Source organism: Peromyscus californicus, unplaced genomic scaffold (assembly GCF_007827085.1).
Source record: "Peromyscus californicus insignis strain IS unplaced genomic scaffold, ASM782708v3 Scaffold_3__1_contigs__length_106647218, whole genome shotgun sequence".
In the NCBI taxonomy this organism is placed as follows: Eukaryota; Metazoa; Chordata; class Mammalia; order Rodentia; family Cricetidae; genus Peromyscus; species Peromyscus californicus.
In genome coordinates this window covers 105,681,739-105,703,158 of record NW_026294551.1, presented here as the reverse complement: position 1 = coordinate 105,703,158, position 21,420 = coordinate 105,681,739, and the positions used below count along the sequence as shown (strand labels likewise).

At 41.5% G+C, this 21,420-nt stretch overlaps 1 protein-coding gene across 2 annotated transcripts in view; it reads right to left on the bottom strand.

Moving 5' to 3' along the window:
• The window catches only part of LOC128123315 (uncharacterized), a 33,914-nt gene that overhangs the window by 4,896 nt on the left and 7,598 nt on the right, over positions 1-21,420 (bottom strand). The window contains exon 2 of one of the 2 annotated variants that reach the window (XM_052759577.1): positions 267-12,213. The exons of the other annotated variant lie outside the window; for it this stretch is intronic. The gene's annotated coding sequence lies outside the window, so the exon portion shown is untranslated. Of the gene's footprint in view, positions 1-266; positions 12,214-21,420 lie in introns of those variants that run through there. 2 annotated transcript variants of the gene reach the window in all.

Genomic DNA, 21,420 nt, shown 5'->3' with positions numbered 1-21,420 from the left:
TCATCATTTTTTACCCCAACAACAGTTCGTAGATGGGAAATGTCTCCAAATAATCTTTGAAAGTCATTAAGAGTCTATAATCCAGCCGGGCGGGTGGTGGCGCACGCCTTTAATCCCAGCACTCGGGAGGCAGAGGCAGGCGGATCTCTGTGAGTTCGAGGCCAGCCTGGTCTCCAAAGCAAGTTCCAGGAAAGGCACAAAGCTACACAGAGAAACCCTGTCTCGAAAAACCAAAAAAAAAAAAAAAAAAAAAAAAGAGTCTATAATCCATCTCTCCTAATTTGCACCTTTTGGGGTCTAATTTTTTGTAGACCTATTTTATATCCTAAATAATTAATAGAATCTCCTCTTTGTATCTTTTCAGGAGCAATTTGTAATCCTCAACAAGGCAATTTTTTTTACTTCTTCAAATATTCTTTCTAAAGTATCTGCATTTGAGTCAGCTAGTAAAATATCATCCATATAATGATGAATTATAGATTTAGGAAATTGTTTACATATTACTTCCAATGGCTGTTGTACAAAATATTGGTACAGGGTTAAGGTATTCAACATTGCCTGTGGGAGAGCCCTCCATTGATATCTCTTATCCGGTTGAGAATTATAAGTAGGCACCGTGAAGGCAAATCTTTCTCTGTATTTTTCTTGTAAGGGTATTGAAAAGAAAGTCTTTTAAATCAATAACTATAAGAGGCCATTTTTTAGGTAACAGAGTAGGCAAAGGAATTCCAGATTGTAGAGAGCCCATTGGCTGAATTACTTTGTTAATTGCTCTTAGGTCTGTTACCATTCTCCATTTACCAGATTTCTTTTTAATAACAAATACAGGAGAATTCCAAGGGCTGGTTGATTCTTCAATATGCTGAGCATTTAACTGCTCTTGTACCAGCTTTTCTAAAGCCTGAAGTTTCTCTGTTGCTAAAGGCCATTGCTGAACTCATACAGGCTTGACTGTTAACCATTTTAAAGGTAGAGCTGTTGGTGCCTTTGGAAGATCAGCAGTTGTTGTGCCCTGTTCTTGTATAATATGGATGGCTGGTGATCACTCTTTAGAATAATACCTTCTAATATTTCTCTCAGAAACATGTGTTAGTTTATGATTTGTTTCTGAGGTCGGAGGAATGTTAATCTGAGTATTCCATTGTTGTAATAGATCATAAGATCATAGCTATATTAGCCACATATGGCTTTAATTTTCCTCTCTGTCCCTCTGGACCTATACATTTGAACCATCTTGCGCTCTGTTTCACTTGTTATAATGTTCCAATCCCTAACAGCTGAACATTTACCTCATGAAGAGGCTAATTTGGATGCCAAAATTCTGGTGCAATTATTGTCACATCTCCACCTATGTCTACTAAACCTTCCAAGAGAACGTCATTTATTCATATTTTTAATTTTGGTCTTTGTTCATTTATAGAAGTTTGCCAAAAAAATTCACTTTATGATTTCTCCTGAACTTCCTGTTTTCTCTCCTACAGCTGTTCTATCACCCTGAGCAGTCTGGTTTATTCCAATAGGCATTTGGTTATTTAATTGCTCTGAGAAGGGGTTTCTTCTATGATGGCAGGAAAAGTCTGAACTGAATTTGCTGTGGGGGCCTGCATGAAACCCCTCTGGGAGTTTCCCGAGGACAGAGGCAAAGGATTACCTTGTCTGTCCCTTGTTGATCTACATTGTTGGTCCAATATTTACCCTTACCACACCTTCTGCATAATACACAAGGGAGGGGCATTCTGTTGCTGTTGTTCCTTGAATAAACATTCTTTCTAGGAATGCCCTGTTTACATGCCCTTTTCAAATGAACTTGTTTGCCACACCCAAAACATCTGACATTTTTCCTCAAAGCTTTTGAAATTACTTCTCCTATCCACATATCATCATGGTCATGAAACTCAATATTAATTGTGTCCCTAATCCAGTCCTCCAATGGTGCTAATCTTGCCTCTAATGGCCTGGTTATTCTTTTGCATGCTGCATTCGAGTTCTCAAAAGCCAAAGATTCAATTATTATCTATCTAGCTTCTGAATTTGGTATCATTCTATTTACTGCTGAAGACAGCCTATGTAAGAAATATGTGAAGTATTCTTTGGAGCCCTGTATAACTTTTGTGAATGATTCAATTTTTTTCCTGCTTCCTCAATTCTGTCCCATGCATTCATGGCTGCCATGAGGCATAGAATTAAAGTTTGGTTATCATATAAACATTGTCTTTGTATATCAGCATATTCACCTTCTCCAAGAAGCTGATCCTGAGAAATTTCCACACCTCTAGTTATACATTGGTGTTCTATTACCTTAGCCTCCTCCTTAAAACAGGTTTGACACTGTAACTGTGCTCTGGACTCCAGGACAGCTGTTACTAATTCTGTCCAGTACTGAGGAATAATCCTATTACAAGTTGACCATGAGTTTAACATTTGCTTTACAAATGGAGAATGCATGTCATCTCATTCTATAGCTTCCTTAAATCTTCTTAAATCTAACATTTCCACTGTAGTCCAATTAGCTTGTATACACCCTTGAGCAGGTAGTTTCTGTAAGGATATCAGATAAATTAGGTTTGATTGTTTAAAATCAGGCTGTCTCTCTGTAACCATATAATTCAATCCTGAAATAATTTCACTTTTAAATTCTTCTGTCTGGGTCTGAATTTCTCTATAATTCATTTTAACAGGTTTTTATAAAGCTTTTATCTTGGCACTTAAATTGACCAACCTTTCTAATACTAAAGTAAGGATAATTAAACAAATAATATTCATAATTTATGTTACATACATCCTATCAACATTAATTATCCTCTCATTTAATTGTTCCATTTTCAGACTGCCTAATGTGTTATCAAACAAAGACCAATTTACTTCCATTGTAAAAATATTTCCCATTTTTTAATGTGGGATAAAATTTTCTCTTTTAACTAGTTTCTCCCTTTAAGATATCTGATATCTTAATTGAGGTACCAAGTCTGCATAGAACAGTATAAGTCTGAGGGAATTTCAAAGCAGTTACCTAGCGTGATGGCAGTCAGAAATGAGGAGGGAGAGAGAGAGAGAGAGAGAGAGAGAGAGAGAGAGAGAGAGAGAGAGAGAGAGAGAGAGAGAGAGCAAGCCTACTAAAAGCTAAAAGCTAAAGAAAGTCCAGCCACATGCTCTGGCCTGAGCTGTACCGGGCCTAAGCCAGGGGTCTGTAAACCCACAAGCAGTCCAGCCCCTTGCAGCTCTGGCCATGAGTTGGAGATCTGGCCACAAGTAGCTCCAGCTGTGTGTAGCCAGAGTGCTTGTAGCTCTGACTGAGCCGGGGGCCTGTAACTCCTGGCCTGTAAGGCCACCAATGGTTTTTTAATGAATTCTTGCCACGTGGGCACCAATTGTAGATGAATTTCTAACTGGTCTTATTAAATAAAAAACACAAAGCCAAATACAGGGACAAAAACCTTAGACATCAGGGAAATAGTGATAGCCAAAAGTCCACTACTACCAAAAGTACACGACTTCCTGTCTACCACACCTTTATTGCCTTGCTGTTCTGCCCTCTCATTGGCTCTTAGCCCAGCTACCTCACTTCCTTGTAACAGCCTGTCTGTATAGACCTCCAGGTATGTATGGTTGGTACTGGGATTAAAGGCATGTGTCACCACACTTGGCTGTTTCCTAGTGTGTCCTTGAACACACAGAGACCCTGCCTGCCACATGATCGGATTAAGGGTGTGTGCTACCACTACCTGACTTCTATGTTTACTTAAAAATGGCTGGCCTTTTCCCCCTTGATCTCCAGGCATGCTTTATTTATTAACATACAAATAAAATATCACCTCATGGGTGTACTAGGATACCTTTCCCTTCACAGCTATAGGTATAGCCTGGCTTCTGACAGCCAGGATACCTTTCCCTTAAGAACCTCCCTCCCTGCAGAGTAAAAAAACTCAATCTCTGGACGTGAAATCCCACAATTCCTCACCCTGGAAAGCTCCATTCTGAAAAGTTCCACCCCCTTCCCACAAAACTCTGTGTAATTCTTGTATCCTGTTCAGTTTGCTGCTGTTTCTCGCCTAAGCAGAGACAGCCACCCTCCTGGTTTTTTCCCTCCCGATAAATCTCTTGTGTGAAGTTTGTGGTGACTTGTGGTATTCCCTGGCTCCCGAATGCTTTCCATCTGAGCTGCAATGCTCACATCTGTGTTCTTGCTTTCCTGCAAAGGTACTCATTTTCTTGGTTTTTAAAGGTCATTTTAAGCTTGTGAGGTTTGTTTTGTTTTGAGTATTGGGAACTGAACTCAGGGTCTTCCCCACGCAAGGCAAGCTCTTTACCACTAAGCTACATCCTTAGCTCTTCCATTTTCTTTATGTAAATAGCACTTTTTTCCTAAACACTGTGCTTTGGGGAAAGGGTTTGAGACAGTGTCACTATATAAGCCCAGTTCAGACTCCTCCTGATTAAGCCTGAGTGTTGTTTGTTTGTTTGTTTGAGACAATGGCAGGTGGAGTCTTCTGGCTCAGACTCCTTCTGCAGACAAGGCTGGCTCTGAACTCCTGGTCCCTCTGTCTCCACCCCAAGTGCTGGAATTACAGGTGCACACTACCATGATCCACTGGAGTTAGAGATTTTATTTTTTTTGGTCCTGAGATTTGAGGCAAGAACCTTGCGCAACCATATGCTCTGCCACTAAGATACACCCCAGCCAACACTGTAATTGTTTGTACATGCCTTTGAATTTTGTAAATCTTATTTGCATGCTTCATTATATGGCTGTAAGGATTATGTCCTTAATTACATCACCAGCCTGCGACAGCATCCCAGCCTAAAAAGCAGGCGTGCTCTCTCTGTCTCCTCTCTTTCCACATTCTCTTCCCTCTGTGAGGTCTCTCTATCTCTCTCTCTCTCTCTCTCTCTCTCTCTCTCTCTCTCTCTCTCTCTCTCTCCCTCCCCCTTTCTCTCACAATAAAGCTCTAGAAAGGTAACTACGGCTCATGATTCTTCTGCCACCGCAACATCCGGTGGCATGGCCACCACGGGCGGCGGCCAGCCACAAGCGCCGCCATGTAACCAACATCTGATGCCATTCAGACTCGGTTAGACCACCAAGGACCTGCTGTGACCGCTGCCACTTGCCACCCCCTCCCCCATCCAGCGAGACCTCAAGACCACGAGACCTCGAGCATGCACGCGTCCCTCGCCTCCGCTGGACCCCAAACAGCTACCACTACTGCTACCGCCATGATTCTTTACCACAGTGAGTGAGTCCGCCGTTCTCCCGGCTGTAGTCTGAGCTATACTCTTCATGACGGACACCCTGGTGGTTGACCTTGTGCTGTGCTGGCAACAGCAGGCACATTTCCCCTCCTGACGAGGAGGTCAATGCTGTCTCAGGTCCACCGTGGACCAACTGCAGCACGGCTGCAACCCTTCCCATCCCTTGACGAAGAGGACAGGAACTTGAGCTGATTCATAGATCTCTCTCCACTCCTTGGGGACACCCGAGATTGGAGTCTGATCCTGGTTTGTTATTTTAATTTTTTATTTTTCTCTCAGCTACAGCCAAGGGACAAAGGGGCGGATACATTTACCACTTACATTGGTGTATAGGAGCAGGTACCAATAAATCTGGCCACATAACAGTGTTGAAGGAACTTCTGCCAGCAAACAGGCAAATAAAAGAGTTACTTTATCCCCAAGCTTTCTGCTAAAGCTCTCAACCCTTCTCCCTCCCTACTTCTGTGTCTGCCACATGCAACCTTCTCTGTCTGACTTCCACCAGCAGTGGGCAGGCTCAAATGGGTGTGCTTGGGCGGCTTCTACTGACTTTAGCCCTAACCCACCTTAACTCCACCCACTCATTCTCAAACTGCCTTGGGAGACACAGACGGATCTGGAAGCGGCTAAGATCCATACTTATAAATAAGTTTACAGTAGTCAGGATGGCTCTTAAGCCAAAAATCATCTTATAGCCTCAGACAAGTCTTCCAAAAGGATTGGTTTATAGTCGGCCTCCTGGCAGATCTTCCAAAAGCTATCCTTAAGCCATCAATCATCAGGAAAAAAAATTCAGGACACAGAATAAAATCAGTTTCTTGTTCCCCAGACCTCCCCAACTAAAACTTAATCATCTGGAGAGCAAGGCTCCTGACCCCACAGGCAAAAGAGTCATCTGTGGCATTTAAGGTGTGCCAGGGAAGAGATAAAAGCCTGAAAACAAAATTGCCAAGTGCTGGCACTCGCTGACTCCCAAAAGCTGGTGGGTCCCTGTTTTAAGTGAGGAAAAAGGCCACGGGCGAATGCCCTGCCAGGCCATCAACAGCCTTCTTAAAAGTTCTTCCTATAAAGACAACTAGTCAGCTGTCTGCCCCCAGGCGCCAAGATGGGTACATCAAGCTAAGACCTCCAGCAGACTTAGGCTTGGCTACAGACATGGCAGGGAACCCAGAGCGCAGCAGGGAAGTGATCCATTTCTTTCCTTCTGGACACCAGAGTCACTGACTCAGTCCTGGGAGTTTTGGGATGTCACCTCTCCTTTCTCTATCATCAGGTACAGAGGACAGCCTTACCACCTCACCTGATTTAATTGTACTTTCAGAGTTACTTAATGGAAAAAGATTTCCAGCTAAGATAAGAGCTCATTGCCTCACTCCAGATCACTCCCTGTGTTTCTCATGTGCATACAGACAGGGCCCTGATCTTTGCCTTGTCCCTAATTCCAAAATAAATAAATAAATAAATAAATTCTCATGCACCACAAGCGTTTCTCTTCCCAGTTCCCTATTCTAACTCACTGTTCAGCTAATGGTACAGGACCACCACAGAGCCGGAGTCCAGAGATCATCAAGTAAGAACTGTAACAGCTAAAAGGTATTTACACCCCCAGACCCAAAAGCATCTGGGCGCTACAAAAAAGACTTTAATGTAAACATCTATTACTATGAGATGCTTTTAACAATTGATCACCTGACTCCTGGATGCTGAACTAGTAAAGGAAACAGGTGCTTTAAAATAATCTGTCTCTGATAAAGCTGAACATGTTTCAAAACCCATCAGGGACAGGCTGGATCAACCAACATAAAATAATAATGATTCTTTTCTCTCTAAGTTATTTTCTATGTCACCAGCATCTTGTCAGACAGAAGGTTCCCAGCCACAGCCAAGAGGGATACATGTCTCCAGAGCAAACTGATGGCAGACAGCATCCCACAACACCTGTCTACCTTAGAAGACTCCCCCAAGAGCCAACCGATGTCCAACAGTCAGCTGGAAGCAGCTTTTGAGAGGAATGACGCCCCTATTCCCATCTACCTGCTTTTTTATAATAAGCGAAAGTCTGGGATGTAAGGATTATGTCATTTATAATGACACGTCCCAGCCTAAAAAGCCGGTGTGCTCTCTCTGTTCCCTCTCTTTCCACATTCTCTTCCCTCCGCGCAGTCTCTGTCTCTCTGTCTCTGTCTTTGTCTCTGTCTCTCTCTCCCTCTCCCAATAAAGCTCTAAAAGATAACCATGGCTCGTGATTCTTCCACAACCGCAACATTCGTTGGCATGGCCGCCAGCCACAACGACCAGCCACGAGCACCACCACTTAACCAACAATGGCTACTTACTTTCAACATTTATTTCTACAATTCATATCATATAATATAAAATTGTAGTTTCTCTGTCATATTGCATCCCATTATTTGAATACATGAAAAAATTTTCCAGGGATAGATGTCTCAGGAGTTTAGAGTACTGGCTGCTCTTGCAGAGGATGTAGGTTCAATTCCCAGCACCCCCCATCAGCTCACAGAAGTCTATAACTCCAGTTTGGGGAATGTACATGGTTCGCAAGATGTACATACACTCATACACACACACACACACACACACACACACACACACACACACACACACATCAAATAAATATTTTTTAAAAGTTTTCCCAAGTGTCTGTGCAAATCTACACACTGAGCAATATAACTCTCCTTAAGCACAGTATAATTGGTTATTTTCCCAAGGCACAGTTAAGACTATGTTAACAAACAGGCTGTGGTAGGACATGCATACCTTTACTACCAGCACCTGGGAGGCAGAGGCAGGCAGATCACTGTGAGTTCATAGCCAGCCTGGTAGTAAGTTGATGGGGGAATGTCTTTTGTATGCTGTGAAAATACGTTGCTCTGATTGGTTGATAATTAAAGTCATTTGGCCTATAGCAAGGCAGCTTAGAGGCAGGTGGAAAATCCAAACAGATAGACAGGAAGAAAAAGGAAAGAAAAAAGCAGACACCAGACGCCACCAAAGGAACAACATGCCAGCAGACCGGTAAGCCGCAGCCATGTGGCAACTTATAGATTAATAGAAATAGGTTAATTTAAGATATAAGAGTTAGCTAGCAAGAAGCTTGAGCCATAGACCTTGGCCATGCAATTTGTAATTGATATAAACCTCTGTGTGTTTACTTGGGTCTGAGTGGCTGCAGGACCAGGTGGGACACAGGAATTTTATAAATGGTTGTGGGACCTTGGTACTGGGCAAGACCAGGAAGACTTCTAGCTACAGTAAGTTCCAGACCAGCCAAGGACTTGCATACTGAGCCCTTGTCTCTTGATTGTTTTTGTTTTTTGTTTTTTTAGAAATTGCTATGTAGCTCTGAAGTAAGACTCTGTCTTCAAATAAATCAACAAGTGGGCTATGCTCCCATGTCAGGCATAGTAGCTCAGACTATGAGCCCAGCACTTGGAAAGCTAAGGCAGGAAGACTAATCAGAGTCCAATGCCAACCCAGGCTACATACTGAGTTCCAGGATAGCCTGTCTCACATAATCAAACCAAGCTAACCCCCCCCCAAAAAAAAACCCTAGGCTACTAAACTTGGGTTTAGTTTGGCTGGTAGCTCAGGCTTATTATTAGCTAGCTCTTACATTTAAATTAACCCATTTCTATTAATCTATATATCGCCATGTGGCTCGTGGCTTATTGGTTCTTTCACATCTTGCTTCTTGGATGGCTCACAGCATCTACCCTGACTCAACCCTTCTTCATCTCTGTTTTTAGTTTGAATGTACTGTCTAACCTTATTATGCCTCACCATTGACCAAAAAGCTTTATTATATAACCAGTGAGAGCAACACAAATTCATAGCATACAGAAAGACATCCCATAGCACATTAGTAAGGTACCTGTGAGGGCACAGCCTCCTTTTTACATCTTGTTTATTACAGTTGTTAATAGTTGTTCTGCAGTTCTTCAGAGTGAAGTTTTCTCTACTTCATACACCCAGAAGACACATTAGATTTCTCTTTCAAAAGAGCAGTCTTCCCCAGAGGTGAATTTTACAGTTGTCCCTGGAGTGCTTCTGTTGGCTAAGCCTCTTGGCTCACAAGTAGCAGAAACCAATGCCAACAGTCTAAGCAGGGAATCATTCTAAAGATTCAAGTATATTATAAGGCACAAATACACATTACACATGCACACACACACACACACACACACACACACACACACACACACTCATCCAAAAACAAAAAGAAAAACAAAACAAAACAACAACAAACTCAGGGATGGAGAGATGGCTCAGCTGCTCAGAGGAGCTGCTGGCTCTTTCAGAGGAAGAGCATGGTGGCTCACAACTTCCTGTAACTCCAGTTCCAGGATGCTCCTACTCCCTCTTCTGGCCACAACTACTACTGCACTCACATGGTACATATCCAGACATACATTCAGGCAAAACACTCAAAACACATAAAACGAAAATAAATAAATAAAACAAATCTTCTGGTTGGAGAGATGGCAGAGCAGTTAAGTGCACATATGGCAGGGCTGGAGAGTTGGCTTGGTGGTTAAGAGTACTTGCTTTTCTTGCAAAAGTCCCAGGTTCAATTCCCAGCACTTACATGGAGACTCACCACTTCCCTCAGGCACCAAGCATGCATGTGGTACAGACATGCATGCAGGCAAACCACTCATACACACAAAACAAACAAAAAAAAAAAAGGAAGGAAGCACATATGGTTCATGCAGGAAGAAGATCAGAGTTCAGTTCCCAGCACCCACATCAGGTGGCTCACAACCACCTGTAACTCCAGCTCCATGATATCCAATGCCACAGGGCTCCACATGCACAGCACTCATGCATATACCCACACAAAGACAAACACATAATAACAAATGCCTTTTAAAAACTGGGGCTGGAGAAATGGCTCAGCAGTTAAGAGCTCTGGATACTCTTCCATGAGACCCTGGTTCAATTTTCAGCACCCATATAGCAGCAGATAACCCACTGGAACTTGAGATCCCAGCATCTGATGTCCTCTTCTGACCTCTAAAAGGCACCAGCCACACAAGTGGTAAACAGGCATACATATAAGTAAACAGACATACACATAAAAAAAATCTTCTCATTAAACGTTGTTCCAGTACCCTCCTATAATCCAGTTAATATTGGCTAGAGAGTTGGGTGTGTTCCCGTAGGTCTGTAGTCCAGCTACTCAGGGGACTATAGTTGGTGGATCACTTAAACATATGTCTGGAATCCATCATTTCACAAAACTGAATTTAAAAAAACAATTTTGATTTATTTATTGTATGTGTATGAGAAGACAACTTATGCAAAAAGTCAGGTGATCAGGACTGACTTACAGGTCTCAAGCTGATGAGCCATCTCCTCCATTTATGAAGTTCAGGTATTGAACACTAGGTCTCCAGTCAATGGCACTTTTGGGGGAGGTTACAGGAGCTTCAGCCTCACTAGAGGAAGCATGTCACTGGGGAATGGCTTTGAGAACTCATAACCTTGCCCCTCTTTCAGTTTAATCTCTGCTTCATGTTTATGGTTAAAGATGTGATCTCTCATGTTCCTGCTCTACTCCCTGCTTCCACGGTGGCCTCATCATCATGTACTCTAACCCTCTGAACTTGTAAGCCAAAATAAACTCTTTCTTCTATAAGTTTCCTTGTTCATGGTATCTTATTACAGCAACAGAAAAGTAACTAGTACAAGGTCTCATGTATCCCAGGCTGGCCCCAAACTCACTATGTAGACAGGGATACTTAATTATAGGTATAGTCAAACGGAAATTAGAAGATAGTTACAAAAAAAAAAAAGGAACCTGGCTTAATCCATTTATGCTACTGTAACAAAATACATGAGATTGGATAATTTGAAAACAATATTTATTCATCAAAGTTTGGAGACTAAGAGGATCAAGATCAAGGCACTAGTAAGCTTCATGCCTGGTGACAGCCCAGTGGTGGTTTCCAAGATAGTCCCTTGTTGCTGAATTACAGAGGACGTCCTCACGTGGGAGAGAGAAAAGATGTGGGCTGGGCTTGTAGCATGACAGTACTTCTGCCTAGGTTCTATCCTCATTCCCAAAAAGGGGTGTGAAGAAACTCGAGACAAAGGCCTAAATAAGAACCTAGTTCCCCCTAACCCTTGTGCAAGGCTGCGAATCGAATCCCTGAGGCTCTGAACCCACTCAGAAGCTCCACAAGGGATTCCTCTTGGCCCTGTCCTGTTAGTAAGCAGCTTTCAGCCTGATGTGGTGGCATACACCTTTAATCCCAGAACTGGAGGCAGAGGCTGCTGTGGATGATTGATTGATAAATAAAACACTGATTGGCCAGTAGCCAGGCAGGAAGTAATAGGCAGGACTAGCAGAGAGGAGAATTGAGAGAACAGGAAGGCAGAGAGGAAGAGACGCCAGCCTGCTGTCCAGGGAGCATCATGTAAAGGCAGCAGGTAAAGCCATGGAACTCAATATGTAGAACAGGCTGGATTCAAACTCACAGAGAGAGATGTGCTTGCCTCTGCCTCCCAAGTGCTGGGATCAAAGGCCTGTGCCAGCACCCCTGGCTATACAGTGGTTTTTACTTTATTTTTAAATGTCTATTTGTATGTGGATTTTACTTACACACATGTTACATGGGATATTATTTTCCATTCAGGTTTCTGGAATGCTTGCACAAGACCAGTCTATTTTTAAAAACTCAATTTATTTTAAATAAAGTTTCATTGGAATAACAAAGTTTATTATGGCTTATAGTCCTGTTAATAAATAGCACTATTACTGGAGGCTGGAACGCTGTCTCCAGCACTGAGGCAATGATTACAGGCAGTCTCACAGAATACGGTATAGGCAGTCTGTTGATCTGGAATAGGTCAGGACTCCAGAGAGAAGTTTCTCAAACAAGGTAAGAACTTGTGCTTTTATCAAGTTGGCAGTGAAGTATGTAGAAACACTGTTAAGTTCTAGAAAGAAAAAGGCAATTTTATTTGAGATGATAAATATGATAATCTAGAATAAAACAAAAAAGAGACAATGCCAATTCTTATTTTTTCGCTGAAATCAAAGGTTTAAATAGAGAAGTAATCCATGAACTGACCCTCAGTATTACAACTGAAATTACATTTAATATTTGTGTCAAGGGTTGGGGATTTAGCTCAGTGGTAGAGCGCTTGCCTAGCAAGTGCAAGGCCCTGGGTTCAGTCCTCAGCTCTGGAAAAAAAGAAAGAAGACAAAACAAAACTACAACAACAACAACAACAAAAACTCTCTCTGTTATCTGCTCTGCTCTGCTCCCTCCCTCTCTCCAGGCCTGGCTCTCCTCTTTCCCCTCCCCCTCTCCCTCCTAATAAAGCTCTAAAAACTAAAAAAAAAAAAAAAAAAAAAAAAAAGAAAGAAAAGAAAAAGATTTGTGTCAAAAATGCTCCTTAATAATATTGGCAGGGTCTCATGTGGCTCTAGCTGGCCTCAAATTCCCTTTGTGCTTGAAGATGACTTTGAACTTCTGATCCTCCTACCTCCACCTCCAGGGTGCTGAAATTACAGTATGGACCACCTACCTGAATAATAACTTTAATATGAAAGAAAAGTTTGTCATCTATCCCATATAACATATGATCCATCAATTCCAGCTCCTCTACTTGTATATCTTTGGAAAATTTACTTAATCTCTCAATGTCAAATCCATCCTTTAAGTGGAGATAATAGCGTTTAACTCTGATGAATGCCCTTGAGTCACTCCTATTGTGTTATAAACACCCAATAGCTACTTTATTAATAAATTCATGTATGCTTATTCAAAAATGATACAAGCTAAGGTTCTAAGATAAATGAAACATAGATAAACAAGATTCTCATGGTCTATTGGGTAAGGATCATAAGAAGTCACCCAAGGATCTCTTAAGTTATTTACCAACTTATGTCCTAATCATTTATTTATTTATTTATTTAGCTATCTATTTGGGGATGCACATGCCAGGGTGTATATATGGTGGTCAGAGAACAACTTTCAGGAGTTGGTTCTCTACACTTGTGGGTACTGGGGATAGAACTAGGTCAGTCTTGGTGCTAAGTGTTGCCACCACTGAACACTCTTGCCTACCGAAGACCATCTTTTTGAAAAGCTCCTGAAAGCCAGGCATTGTAACACATACCCATAATGCCAGCACTCAGGAGGAGCTGCAGGAGGGATGCTGCAAAGTCTAGGCCAGCCTGGGCTTCACAGTAAGTTCCAGGCCACTCAGAAAGTATAAATAACAAATAAAAAAATAAAGCTTATGAAAAACAGCAATTTAAAATTTTATTTTTGCTTTTTGAGACGCAATTTCTCTTTATAGGCCAGGATAGTCTCCAACTCTCAATTCTCTCACTTCACCCTTCCAAGTGCCAGACTGATTACAGCAGGGAGCCTCCATCCTGCAATCTAAAGTTTCAGTAATACAGATTCAAGCTTCTTAGGCTCATACTACTGACACTGTGGGTCAGAGAAATCCGTGTCACACAAGCTATCCTGTCCACTGTTCGGATGCTTCACTGCATCTCCACTCTATATACACTAGGCATTGGCAGGCACCCCTCCTTATCCTAGTTTTATACTACCATAGAGTCTCAAGGTGAGCGTCAAAAACCAACTAGGGAATCAGTTCCCAAATAAGCATTCCTAGGGCTGCCTCTTTGACTACCAGCCTTCCCAGGGACCTAGGCATTGCCATACAATATGGGCTCTGTTGTTGGCAGATACCAGGTCCTGAAAAGTAGATTCTCCATCTGGGAGTCAGGAGGTTAGTAAATTGCCTTATCTTAGGCCAGCAAGTCAAACAGAGAAGGCTGTGTATTCTGAGAGAATAGTGGGCCATATCTGGGTGTCCCAGGGCAGAGTGAAAAAAGGAATGTTGGCTGTAGATCTGCCCCACAATGTCCCTTCTCCTCTATGCCACTTGTTCTTGGTTAGCTGAATGACTCCAGATGATGTAACTGGAGCCAAAGGAGCTATAGTGCCCATTCCAGGCAAACGGGCAGATCAGGGCAGGGGTTTTCTCCTTGGTTACACAAGTTGACTCACAGCATTGTTTAAAGACAGTCTCACTATTGTAGTCCTGGCTGTCCAGGAACTGGATACACAAAGAGGATGGCAGCAAATTTATAGAGTTATATTTCCAAAGTGATGGGATTAAAGGCATGCATCATCACACCAGGCAATTCACATCTTTGATTTTTGTCTTTTGGCCCATAAAGTCTAAAATATCTACTACCTTGACTTTTATGGGGAAAAAAACCACATGTATTCCTGTTTTAGAGAAGTACTTATCTTGCTAGCAACATGCATAAATGGGCTATTATAGTAAACAGTAGTTCCACATGATGACATGATGTCATCTCTGTAACCACCAAAAAGGTTCTGTACAAGAAATTAAACACCTGGAACTATTTTGCAAGATGAACAGTCATGGAAACTATACTTTGTTGCTAACCTTTTTTTTTTGGTTTTCCAAGACAAGATTTCTCTGTGAAACAATCCTAGCTGTCCTGGAACTCACTCTGTAGACCAGGCTGGCCTCAAACTCACAGATCTGTCTGCCTCTGCCTCCCAAGTGCTAGGATTAAAGGCATGCATCACCACTGCCCGGCTTGTTGCTAATATTTAAGAGGTCTACTTTTGGTTTATAATTTAATGAGGTTTACTTTTGGCTTATAATTTAATGAAGAGAGCATTAGCAATTCATCTCAATTATTTGCCTATTGCCATTACTTTACAGACAGTCATAGGTAGAACTGCAAACAACAAACACAATTCAACCCTGCTAAAAATTCTGCAAAGAAGATTAGATGTGGTGTGCTGGGCATGAATCTCAGTAGACTGCTCACCTAGTATTCAGAAAGCCCTGGGTTCCATCCCCAGCACTTCACAAACCTAGTGTAGTGATATTCAGAACCCAAGCACTCAGGCAGGCAGAGGCCGAAAAATCAGAAGTTCAAATATTTGGGCCAGCCTGAGCTACATGAGATTCTAAAAAAAAAAAGTTCTAGAGAGATGGCATAGTGGTTAAGATCACTTGCTTCTCTTCCAGGGGACTCAAATGCAGTTCCTGACACCTTATCAGATGGCTCACAACTGTCTGTTAACTCCAGTTCCAGAAGATTTGGTGCCTCTGGCTTATGCTGGCACCTGCACTCCCATGCACAACCCACATGCAGGTATACCTATACATAATCAAAAATAATAAGGCGTTTTTTTAAAAAAAAGATGAAAATTTTAAAAAGTAGCAGGCAGAAACCATGCAAGGTGGCAATGGCTGTAATCTCAGCACTCAGAAGGTTGAGGTACATGATTTTTTTTTAGAAAGGGTGTCACTGTATAGTCCTTGCTAGTCTGGAACTTGCTATATTGACCAGGCTGGCCTTGAACTTACAAAGATCTGGAAGCAGGGGAATCTTGAGTTCAAGTGTACTCTGGGCTACACAGCAAGACACTGCCTTAAGGAATAACAAAAGAGCAAAGTAAAAGGCCATCAGAGGTTTCCCATCCATGAAAGACTCCTCATATATTCTCATTTTCTTTTTATACACACCACATTCTTTACTCAACAAAATATTGCCAAAATGAATCCAAGAACACATCAAAAAAATTATCCACCATGACCAAGTAGGTTTCGCCCCAGGAATGCAAGGATTTCAACATATGAAAATCTGTCAATGTAATACACCATATAAACAAACTGAAAGAAAAAAACTACATGATCATCTCATTAGATGCTGAAAAGCCTTTAACAAAATCCAACACCCCTTCATGATAAAGGTCTTGGAGAGATCAGGAATACAAGGAACATTCCTAAACATAATAAAGGCAATTTACAGCAAGCCAACAGCCACCATCAAATTAAATGGAGAGAAACTCAAAGTGATTCCACTAAAATCAGGAACAAGACAAGGCTGTCCACTTTCCCCATATTTATTCAATATGGTACTTGAAGTTCTAGCTAGAGCAATAAGACAATAAAAGGAGACCAAAGGGATAGAAACTGCAAAGAAAGAAGTCAAACTTCCACTATTTGCAGACAATACATAAGTGACCTCAAAAATTCTACCAGGAAACTCCTACAGCTGATAAACTCCTTCAGGAAAGTGGCAGGATACAAGATCAACTCAAAAAAATCAGTAGCCCTCCTATACACAAATGGTAAAAGGGCTGAGAAAGAAGTCAAAGAGGAAGCAAGATGTGAAGGCAGAACTGAAAAAAAGTACCAAGCCACGTGGCTAAACATAAATAAGAATTAAGGGTTAATTTAAGTGTAAGAGTTAGTTGTAGCTAGAGAATTTCTCTACAGCTCCCGCCAAGTCCTGCCAGTCCAGGAGCCCACTTATAAAATAAACACACAGACTCTTACATTATTTAAACTGCTTGGCCATTAGCTTAGGCCTATCATTGTCTAGCTCTGACTCTTATATTTAGCCCATTTCTATTAATCTATACTTTGCCATGTGGCTCGTGGCTTATCAGTACCTTACATCTTCCTTGTCTTGGCAGCAGCTCTAGGCAATCTCTCCCTTCCCTTCCTGTTTCCTCAATTCTCTTCTCTGTTAGTCCCACCTATACTTCCTGTCTGGCTATTGGCCAATCAATGTTTATTTATACAGAGCTATATCTACAGCAGTTAGTCAATAATAAGCTTGAGCTGATGGCCATACAGTTCAAAAATAATATAAGCCTCTGTGTGTTTACTTGGGTCTGAGCAGCTGTGGGACTGGCAGGTGAGAGAGGTTTGTCCTGACCATGGGCTAGGCGGGACACAGGAACACTTCAGCTACATCTGTTCCTTTAAATTTTTAAAATTTATGTCCCCTCAACTTGGCACCTTTTTAAAACACAACCCCCTAATAAAGTGAACCTTCATTTTGTTGTTGTTTTTGTTTTTTGAGACAAGATTTCTCAGTGTAGCCCTGGCTGTCCTGGAACTAGCTCTGCTGACCACGCTGGCCTTGAACTCATTAAGATCCACCAGTCTCTGCCTCACGAGTGCCAGGATTAAAGGTGCATGCCACCGCCACTCACTAGTGAACCTTAATTAAAAAAAAAATTACATATTTTTATCTATGTGAGGAAAGAGAAAGGTACAAGATTAAAGGTCAGAGGACTATCACCTGTGGGAGTGGGTTCTTGCCTTCCACCATGTGCGTCTTGGGGTCATCAGGCTGGGCAGGAAACACCTTTACCCACCGACTCATCTTGCCAGCCTTTTATTGTTGTTTGGCTTTTGTTTTTTTAGATAGGGTCTCATGTAGCCCATACTAGCCTCAAATTCACTGTGTAGCTGAGGATGATCTTCAACTTCTGTTCTTCCTGTCTTTATCTCCAATGTGCTGGAATTACAGGTGTGCAGAGCCCTGCCTGGTTTATACAGTGCCGAGGTCTAAGCCCAGCATTGTTTTTATGTATGCATATACGCATTATACTGGCTTAGCTACTAAATCCATGCCCTTCTGTGTCTCTCTTTCCTTTCTTCCTTCCTTTCTTTTTTTTTTTAAATTTATTTATTTATTATGTATACAGAAGAGGGCGCCAGATCTCATTACAGATGGTTGTGAGCCACCATGTGGGTGCTGGGAATTGAACTCAGGACCTCTGGAAGAGCAGTCAGTGCTCTTAACCTCTGAGCCATCTCTCCAGCCCCAAATTGACTCATGCTTTTCTTTTTCTTTTTTTTTTTTTCCTTTTTGGTTTTTTGAGACAGGGTTTCTCTGTGTAGCTTTGCGCCTTTCCTGGAACTCACTTTGTACACCAGGCTGGCCTCGAACTCACAGAGATCCACCTGCCTCTGCCTCCCAGGTGCTGGGATTAAAGGCATGTGCCACCACTGCCTGGCCTTTCTTCCTTCTTTCCTTCCTTTCTTCTTCTTCTTCTTTTTTTTTTTTTTTTTTTTTTTTTTTTTTTTTTTTTTTTTGAGACATGGTCTCTCCATGTAGCCCAAGCTGTTGTGGAATTTGATATATAGAATAGGCTGACTTCAAACACAAAAAGATCTGCCTGCCTTTGATTAAAGTTGTGTGCACTAGATGGGCAGTGGTGATATATCCCTTTAATCCCAGGCCAGCCTGGTCTACAAAACAAGTTCCAGAACAGTCAGAGCTGTTACACAAGAAAACCTATCTCAAAAAACAAAAAAAAAAAAAAAAAAATGGGCTACAGAGCTAAACACAGATTTCTCACAAGAAGAATCTCAAATGGCTGAAAGACATTTCAGGAAATGCTCTACATCCTTGGTCATCAGAAAAATGCAAATCAAAGCGACTCTGAGATACCATCTTACACCTGTCAGAATGGCTAAGATCAAAAACACTGAAGACAGTTTATGTTGGAGAGGATGTGGAGCAAGGGGAACACTCCTCCACTGTTGGTGGGAATGCAAACTTGTTCAACCACTGTGGAAATCAGTATGGCAGTTTCTCAGAAAATTGGAATTCAATCTACCTCAAGACCCAGCCATACCACTCCTGGGCATATACCCAAGGAATGCTCAATCATACCACAAAGATACATGTTCAACTATGTTCATAGCATTATTCACAATAGACAGAATCTGGAAACAACCTAGATGAATAGGAATCTCACTTACACAACTTAAATAAAACATAGTTCTCTGAACAGATGAAGATAGGTTTCTTCTGTATCCCAGAATCTAATCAATATTTATATGTTTAATTCAGCTATTATTTGGCTTAAATGGGCTCATTGGGAAATGTTATCATTTTTACTATTTTCTACAGAGAAAATATTTTCCAGTTTCAAATAACTCTGGACTTTGGAATTATATCTTGTTTTTATGTTAAAAAAAAACATTTAAGTGGAAAATGCTGAAGGACTACTGAACTCAATGTTGTACTTATATACCTATATCTGTATAAAATAATGATTATAAATGTTTGTTTAAAAAGGTAAAAAAAATAAAAATGCAAGTAAAAAAAACCAAAAAACAATATTCTGTGCACTATATCCTGCTTAAGATTTATTTTTATTATTTGTTTATTTATTCATTTTTCACAGGGCATGGTGGCCCATACCTTTAATCCCAGCAGAGACAGGGGATCTCTGAGTTTGAGGCCAGCTTGGTCTACGGAGCTAGTTCCAGGACAGCCAGGACTACACAGAGAATCACTGTCTTGAAAAATAACAACAACAACAAAACAACAAACCCATCAGATTTTGTTTTGTTTTGTTTTTGAGACAGGGTTTCTCTGTGTAGCACTGGACTAAACTCGGGTCCTCTGGAAGAAAAGCAAGCCCTCTTAACTGCTGAGCCATGTCTCCAGACCCTCTTCTATACTCTTTTGATGACACTTTCCCTTCATATGGAATGTTCTTACCCATGCCTTCACCCAGTGAAAATCTACTTTTGGATTCAATTCAAACACCCCTTGCCCAACACTCACTGGTATTCTTAAAGCGTGGTATTACACTGCAGTGGTTATTTCAGTGTCCATGCCTCTTGGTAGACGGTAAGTGCTTAAAAAGTAGGGCCTCCAAATATAGCACTGGCTCTTCAGTACTTAATACAATGTCTGGCACTTGCTAGAAAGAATACAAATGTTAGCCAGGCAGTGGTTGTACACGCCTTTAATCCCAGCACTCGGGAGGCAGAGCCAGGCAGATCTCTGTGAGTTCGAGGCCAACATGGGCTACAGAGCGAGTTCCAGGACAGTCAGGACTGTTACACAGAAAAACCCTGTCTCGAAAAACCAAAAAAATAGCATACAAATGTTTGGCCAATGAATTAATTATTTGAAGGCATGGAGTGGCTTCTTCTGTCAAAAAGATAACACTCACACTGGCCTGTTAAAGACTTCCTTTTTACTTGGCTGACCTTCAATCATCCTCATAAATATTGTTTTGATTCAGAGAACAAAGACTACAAACCTTTCTGTTGGCAAGATCTACATCCTTGTAACTTCATGTTTACCTTATTCCTGGTACCTAGTGTCTTAAGTCTTTAAGACCTACCTAGATAATTATTTCAATCATACGGACCACTTCAAAGAGTAAAGGGGGCAGGAAATGGCTTTTTGAAATAACATTAAGTCCTGTTCTCTTTTTTTGAGATAGTCCTGGTTGGCCTAGAGCTTTCGCTGTTGCCCAGGCTGGCCTCCAGTTTTCAGAGATCTGCCTGTCTCTCCCTTGTGAGTACTGAGATTGAAGATGTGCACCACCACACCCAGCCCAGTCTTTTCTTTTTAAAATTATTGTTTTGCTCATACATAGTTACACACACACACACACACACACACACACACACACACACACACACACACAATACTGATGTCAAGCAAGCTGAGATTCATTCCCAACCCCATCTCTTTTATTATTTTTTGGGTAATACATAGGAGATTCAATCTAGAAATATGGGCATTCTAGGTAGGCACCATCACTGAGTCACTCCACCTCAGTCCATGTCCCCCAATTTTTTTTGAGACAGGTCTTGCTATGTTATCCTAGTTGACCTTGAACTTTCAGCAATCCTCCTGCCTCTGCATCCCAAATGCTAGGATTACAGGCATGTGCTACCATGCCCAGCTTTTCTCTCTTCTAATAGAAATGAACATAAGTCATTGGATATATTTTATAGAATTCAGGTGTTCAAACTGTATAAAACTAAAGCAGTCAAAATGCCCATAAAGATTTACAGAACAAGCCTGGTGGTGGGTGGCCCACACCTTTAATCCAGCACTCATGAGGCAAAGGCAGGCAGATCTCTGTGAGTTCAAGGCCAGCCTGGTCTACAGAGTGAGTTCCAGGACAGCAACAACAAAATACAAACTGAGAGAGAGAAGGGGCGAGGAGAGAGGAAGAGGGAGAGTAAACTAGCTAACGCAGGTCCAACATCTTCACTTCAGAATTACCCAACTTTTCTTACATTCAAAGCTTACCTTTACATTGTGCAAAGTGTTTTATTTAGATAATGTATTTAAATAGCAACTTTCACTGTTGTAAGCAGGAAATTAATATTACTTGGCACTAAGTAGAAGTAACTCACTGAAAATGTGTATGAATATGAATATTATGAAATTCTAGCTGGGTACAGTTTTGCCTACTGAAGCTTTAGAGGGGTATTAAAGAGTACTGTCTCTGACAAAAATCAAAAGTATTGAAAAAGAATAACTCCTCACCTAAGATTCAGTGTCAT